The following is a 7224-nucleotide window of genomic DNA, read 5'->3' as shown; positions in this document are numbered from 1 at the left end:
CGCGCCCCGAGCAGTGTGCAGGGGAGCGGGCGAGCGGCGTGGTGGCGCTAGGTGAGGGTGGGCGCGTGCGCGCACGACGGCGCGTCGTGCGGTGAGCAGGGGAGGGCGCGCGTCGGCCGGGAACGAGGCAGAGGAGAGAGGAGAGGGGGTAGCGGCTCACAGGGGGCTGTAGGGTTCGGGGCAACGGGGCTTGGGGAGGAGGACGAGGAGGCGACGACGACGGTGGATGGCTCCGTCGAAGCAGTGGCAGGACGAGGCGGCGACGTCGGGGGTGCCAGGCGCGCAGCCCAGATCCGGTCGGGGACTTCGAGGAGACGAGGAAGAAGTGGTCCAGTGGGGCCAGTCGAGGACGGGGGGGTCGAGGTGGAAGGCGGCGGTGGCGGCTCCGGCGATGTGGTCCCGGGCGGCGGCATCGGGGTCGATCCCCCGATCTGGAGCCGGGGGGGCGAGCGACGTGGGGAGAGTGGGGTGGATCAAGGAGAGGATCGTGGGAGAGTGGGGGGGATAGGGTTAGGGTTGGCCCGGGATGGGGTTAAGCAGTGGGGAGCTAGCTGGGTCGGCCTGCCCGGCTAGGCCAGGAGGCCCAATGGGGGGTAGGCTTCTTTTCTTTATTTGTTTTGTTTTTCGTTTATTCCCTTTTTTGTTTTAATTCTATATTTTAAATACCTTAGTTTTATAAAATACATTAGTCGTACCTAAATTAGTATTAACAAATATGCCACCACCCCAATTAACTTGGCACCTAAAATAAAATAGTTTGTAATTGTTTAATATTTTAAAAGCTTTTAAATAATTGGTTTTGATACTGTTTTGTTCATTTTAGAGTTTTAAACACTTTATAAAAGTGGGGTTTCTCCACCAACATTTAGCATGGATTATTCGCCACAAACCGAACATTTTAGTTTTTATGTTTGAAAACTTTTACCGTTTGACACATTTTAGTTCCTCTTTGCACAGTGCTTCGCCCCCTCGCGCGCGTCCGAAATTTGTCCCGAACCCGAACTGGACTTTCTTTACCGTTGGGTCCGGATCATCCCCTAACATCTACAAAACATCACCGTTTTCTTTGTTGGACGCTCTAGCCTACTTATTCTCGACCGCCCGATTATAATCGGAGGGCCCGAGTAGCCCCTAAACTAATCTACCTGCTATATAATCAGACCAAACCCTATTTTCTAGGGATCTTCCCCTGTCCCATCCATCTCACCGCCGCCGCCACTGTTCTCTCGGGATCCATTCCGAGCCAACCACCGTCCCTCCTGCCCGATCCATCCATCCAGCGCTCCCCACTGCTCCTCCTCGATCTAGGTGCCCGCGCCCCCGATCCAAACTCCCTCTCGAGCTCTCCCCGCCAACTAGTGCCTCCCCTAGATCCCGTCGTCTTCGCGTGCCACGCCGGAGTTCCACCTCGCCGGAGCACAGGACCCCCTCTGCCGCCGGTGAGATGCCCTGCTGCTGCTCCTCCGTTTTCCCCTGCACCTCCCGTGCCTCACATCTCCCTCTCGACCTCCTATTGCAGCGCCATGGATGGCTGCAGCCCAAGCCGCGTCCTCGCCGGGCCTCTCGCGCGCCCGAGCTCCACCTTGCGTGCCCGCCTCCTCGTCCTCGTGGCTGAAGCAGCCGAACAGGAGGCCGAGCGCCCAACCCAGTCCCCGTAGCCTCCCGTGCACGTCGTCTCGTCCCGGACCTCGCCGGTGAGACCCCGCTGCCGCGAGTCCCTGTCTCTCTCTCCTTTGCCCTCTCTGACCTCCCCTGCTCTCCCCTTCTCGGTTGAGCAGGAAGGAGCATCACCACCTCATCCCTGGAGCCGCCCCTGCCGGATCCGCGTCCTCGCCATGCCTATGATCCGCCCGTCGTTCCTCACCCGCCCGAGGGCGCCATCGTTCCCCGTTCCAGCGCGGCTGCTGCCGGCCTCGTCTCTCTGCGAGGGAGACGAGCCCCTCGCTCGTTGACCGCGGCCTCCTCAAGCCCGGCGCCGCCAAGCCGCATCCTCGCCAGATTCTCCTCCCCGCCATCACCTGCGCGTCCCCGGCGTCGTCAACCACCGCTCCATCCTCTGCTTCGGGCGACAGAGGACGCCACTCGTCCTTGCCGCGTTGACCATAGCCAGCGCCCCTGGCCCAGCTTCAGCGGCCGCGTGGGCTACCAGCAAGCAGGCCCAGCGCCCCCCTTCCAGCCTCCCTCTCCAAGCCGAACGGGCCAAGGCCCACTGGGTGAGGCCACACCCCAGTGCCCCTGCTCTTGTTTTTTTTCCTCTGTTGGGCTTCCTATTCACATTCGGCCCATGTGATGTTTTTTTTAGGATCTGCGAATTTCTCTATTATCCAGAGAATTACAGTTTTACAGAAAACCCCCTGTACTTCATGCATATAATAACTCACAAATGGTGCATCGGATTAAAATGATTTTAATATGTAAAATGCTTAGAATTTTGTGTAGATTAATAATTTGCCACTTTCATCCCATGTTAAAATGTTTAAAATGCTGTTTATTTAATTTTGCATAAATGCCATATTAAAATGATATATTTCATAACTAATTAACCGTAACTCAGAATTTAATAAACTTTATATGTAAATGGGGTAGAAAAATGCCTAGTTTAACATGGTGCACTTCATTTTGCTGTTTAACAATATTAAAATTGTGTTTATGGCAGAACAGTACCAATCCCAATATATGGACATGAGGATTTTCCGGAATTGTTGTTGTTTGTTTCCGGCCTCATTTAACTTGCTTAAATAGGTAGTTTCCTTATGCTTCACCTCTTGCCATGGTTAACAACATTTAACATTGTTGGGTACATAATCGAGAGAGAACTAAATAATTGATGTGGTGTTTCGTCAATATGCAACTCGTTGCATACTGAGCTCCACTTAATTTGTAGTATTGTTTGTTGCACTTTGCCATGCCATGCCTCATTAAACCGGACATGCATCATATTTGTTTTTGCATCATGCCATGTGTATGTGGTGGTTGTTTACTATGTTGTTTGTTTCTTTCCGGTTTGCTTCTCTCGTTAGCTTCGGTTTCTTTCCGGAGTTGTGAGGATTCGTTCGACTACGTCCGTTTGTCTTCTTCATGGACTTGTTCTTCTTCCTTGCGGGATCTCAGGCAAGATGACCATACCCTCGAAATCACTTCTATCTTTGCTTGCTAGTTGTTTGCTCTATTGCTATGCCGCGTTACCTATTCACTTGTTGTTTCATGCCTCCCATATTGCCATGTCAGCCCCTAACCTTTTCACCCTTCCTAGCAAACCGTTGCTTGGCTATGTTACCGCTTTTGCTCAGCCCCTCTTATAGCGTTGCTAGTTGCAGGTGAAGAGGAAGTTTGCTCCATGTTGGATTATGTTTATGTTGGGATATCACAATATCTCTTATTTAATTAATGCATCTATATACTTGGTAAAGGGTGGAAGGCTCGGCCTTATGCCTGGTGTTTTGTTCCACTCTTGCCGCCCTAGTTTCCGTCATACCGGTGTTATGTTCCTTGATTTTGCGTTCCTTATGCGGTTGGGTGATTTATGGGACCCCCTTGACAGTTCGCTTTGAATGAAACTCCTCCAGCAAGGCCCAACCTTGGTTTTACCATTTGCCTACCTAAGCCTTTTCCCCTTGGGTTCTGCAGACTCAAGGGTCATCTTATTTTTAACCCCCCCAGACCAGTGCTCCTTCGAGTGTTGGTCCAAAACGAGTAGACTGCGGGGCCACCTCGGGGAAACTTGAGGTCTGGTTTTACTCGTAGGATGTCTCATCCGGTGTTGCCCTGAGAACGAGATATGTGCAGCTCCTATCGGGATTTGTCGGCACATCGGGCGGCTTTGCTGGTCTTGTTTTACCATTGTCGAAATGTCTTGTAAACCGGGATTCCGAGACTGATCGGGTCTTTCCGGGAGAAGGTTTATCCTTCGTTGACCGTGAGAGCTTATAATGGGCTAAGTTGGGACACCCCTGCAGGGTATAAACTTTCGAGAGCCGTGCCCGCGGTTATGTGGCAGATGGGAATTTGTTAATATCCGGTTGTAGAGAGCTTGACACTTGAACCTAATTAAAACGCATCAACCGCGTGTGTAGCCGTGATGGTCTCTTGTCGGCGGAGTCCGGGAAGTGAACACGGTTTCTGGGTTATGTTTGACGTAAGTAGGAGTTCAGGATCACTTCTTGATCATTGCTAGTTCACGACCGTTCCGTTGCTTCTCTTCTCGCTCTCATTTGCGTATGTTAGCCACCATATATGCTTAGTGCTTGCTGCAGCTCCACCTCTTTACCCCATCCTTTCCTTTAAGCTTAAATAGTCTTGATCTCGCGGGTGTGATATTGTTGAGTCCTGGTGACTCACAGATACTTCCAAAACAGTTGCAGGTGCCGATGATACCAGTGCAGGTGACGCAACTGAGCTCAAGTGGGAGCTCGATGAAGATCTTGTTCGTTGTGTTGTTTCTTTTCTTTTTGATCAGTAGTGGAGCCCAGTTGGGACGATCGGGGATCTAGCAGTTGGGTTGTCTTCTTTTATTTTGGGTTCCGTAGTCGGACCTATGTGTGTATCTCTGAATGATGTATGTTTTATTCATGTATTGTGTGAAGTGGCGATTGTAAGCCAACTCTTTATCCCATTCTTGTTCATTACATGGGATTGTGTGAAGATGACCCTTCTTGCGACTAAACCACAATGCGGTTATGCCTCTAAGTCGTGCCTCGACACGTGGGAGATATAGCCGCATCGTGGGTGTTACAACACCACAGTCCTGGAAAGCGAGAAGAATCTAAAGGAGGCAGAGAAGAAGAAGCCCGTCGTGATCCAGGTTTGCGTGCATGACTTATGCTTGGTCTACCACATATGCCAAGCCGACGTTGAGTGCGAGGAATTTAAGAACTTCCTCAAGGGCGGCCGAGTCAAATTCGTTATTGTAGACTTTAGGAATGACAGGAAGTCCTGGATCGGATAGGCCTCGTTGTAGGCAACCCCTTCGACCTCCAAAAGAATGGGCTGGTGCCCTCCCGTGATCAGCCTTCAATGTTGACCCTGGCAGGAGCAATGGTTCATCCTTCGTACGATAAACTGAAGAAACCTCCGCACAAGTTTCATCGTGCATGGCAGTGGAATGTACTAGATATGGACCACATCCACTACGCTGCAATGGATGGCTACCTTTGTTTCAATATCTACAAGGGTTGGATGAAGAGCAAGAGCCAAGTGTGCGGTTCAAGCAAAGTAGTATCGCCCAAGAGGAAGAGAGACAAGGACGAACTCGAGGACGTGGACGAGGACTACGAGTAAGGTGGTAGTGTCGTTGCTCATGGTGGTTCTAATGCAGTGTCTACCGGATTAGTTGCTTAGTTTAATTTTAGGTGTGCTTAGTTTTATTTGAGGGGTGTGTTGTGCTGAGCCCCCAGCAGAACTATGTTATGTTTCTTCTCATTACTTTAACTCTTCAGTACGTACATACAAGTATTTCTTACAGTTCATCTTTTAGTTGGTATAGTACTACCACTGGTTTCTTCACATTATATACGTACAATATATATGGCTAACATCAGATAGCCAGCAGTTTAGTTGTGAAAGAATTTCAGGGTGCTTAGTTTTGTCAAAGAATTTCAGGGTGCTTAGTTTTATTTGAGGGGTGTGTTGTGTTGGACACCATTATTGTGACTCATATCTCTTTTGCCATGTTATAATGACATAAATACCGATGGACCAACATGCCATCTCTCCCTCTATCTCACTACAGTAAAATAAAGTGTGGGGCCTACTTGATCCCAACAGCGTTCTTATTTTCTAGTAAAATTATTCGCTTGGTTACTCCTGACAAGCGGGGCCACAATTATCATTGTGAGAATCGGCTTATTTTTGTCATGTAACATGGTCAACGGGTTTGATGTGAAAATAACAATGTCTAATGGCATTTTTGAGCAAACATCTAACTTAACGATGGCATTTTTTAGATATGTAATTGCATTTTTGAGCAGGCATCTCACGGATCGATGGCATTTTTGAGTAGTTGTAACTTCTAATGGCAAAACTGAGCAATGATACACAACTAATGGCATAAATAATAAGAACCCAAAAATTAAATAGGTATGCTAATTTCTTTAATAGAATTTAGCACCCCATTTAAGCACGTACTAGCTTTTTTAATAGCACTATATGCATAATTTGGCGACGAGCGCTCTCTATATGTACCACCTTTTTTCTTTAATTTCATCTTGTTAGTTTTGCTCCATGGCGCAATCCATCGATACTACTAATGTACAAAAGTATACATTTTTTTAAAGGCTAGAGGGCGGGGCAGTCTAGCTTGGTCGGTTTCACGAGAGGCGAGGGCCTTTGTGATTTGACGGCTCATTACTGTTGGAAGGCGGGGCCTTGTGATTTGACTTCTCGTATAAATGTGCGGTATACTCAAGTTTTCCACTTGAGTACGAAGGAGGAGCACGAAACACGGCAGCCCAGTGCCATATGGCGATAAAAAAATGATCTAATTTTCTAGTCATCTCATTGTTAGCATTGTTCTATTCATTCCTCGCAGAGAACATGACACGTGCGGCGAAACACCCGAAGCAAAAGAAGAAACACAGGAGCAAAAGAAGAAGGAAGATTATCACCCCAAAAAAGAAGGAAGACGCACACACAAGTCTGGGGTGATGCTCTCACTACATGAAGGGTTGCTGTCCGTGGAGTCGTAACTGCTTCTTCATCGCCTCCAAGACCTCCATCTCCTTGCGCGTCTCCTCCGCCATCTTCTTCATTCTATCCATGACGCGGGATTTCTCAACGTGAGCCTTTATCATCTGTTCCACGGCCGCATTACGTACCTTGGCAGCAGTCGGGTGCTCGATGTGGAGCTCCGCCAACTCCTCCTTCTGTTCCATGACGAGGGCCTGCAACATCTTCATCGAGGAACTACTATTCTCATGCAGCTTCTTCCAGCCGGCGTTCTCCTCCTTCAGCAGGTCGAGCTCGCGGCAGAGCTTCGCCTTGTCCTCCTGAAGTTGCAGGATTCGCCGATCGCCTTCTTCTCCGAGGCAATGCTCTTCTTCAGCAGCATCACCAAGCCGGCGGTCAACTCCCCCTGCTCATTGAGCTCAGCGGGCATGTCGTCGAGGCTCTCCTTCAGCAGCTCCACCAAGCCGTGGATGAACTCCTTCTGCTTATTGAGGTGCTTATTGAGCTGACCGGGCATGCCGTCAAGGGATAACGACTCCAGCGCCACCAGCTCGGCATGTT

At 49.5% G+C, this 7224-nt stretch overlaps 1 long non-coding RNA gene across 3 annotated transcripts; it reads left to right on the top strand.

Annotated features, from left to right (window-relative positions):
• Nucleotides 1-1185: 1185 nt before the first annotated feature.
• LOC120968851 (uncharacterized) lies at nt 1186-4625 on the top strand. 3 transcript variants are annotated; one of them, XR_012188756.1, is made up of 4 exons: nt 1186-1439; nt 1520-2213; nt 3021-3111; nt 4356-4625. It is a non-coding gene; the product is annotated as an uncharacterized lncRNA (long non-coding RNA). The 3 variants fall into 3 exon arrangements; XR_005763196.3 differs by having other exon boundaries at nt 1186-1694; nt 1779-2213; XR_012188755.1 differs by having other exon boundaries at nt 1186-2213.
• Nucleotides 4626-7224: the final 2599 nt, after the last annotated feature.

Source organism: Aegilops tauschii, chromosome 7 (assembly GCF_002575655.3).
Source record: "Aegilops tauschii subsp. strangulata cultivar AL8/78 chromosome 7, Aet v6.0, whole genome shotgun sequence".
Lineage (NCBI taxonomy): Eukaryota > Viridiplantae > Streptophyta > Magnoliopsida > Poales > Poaceae > Aegilops > Aegilops tauschii.
The sequence above is the reverse complement of the archived record's forward strand: the minus strand, read 5'-3'. Positions and strand labels throughout refer to the sequence as shown.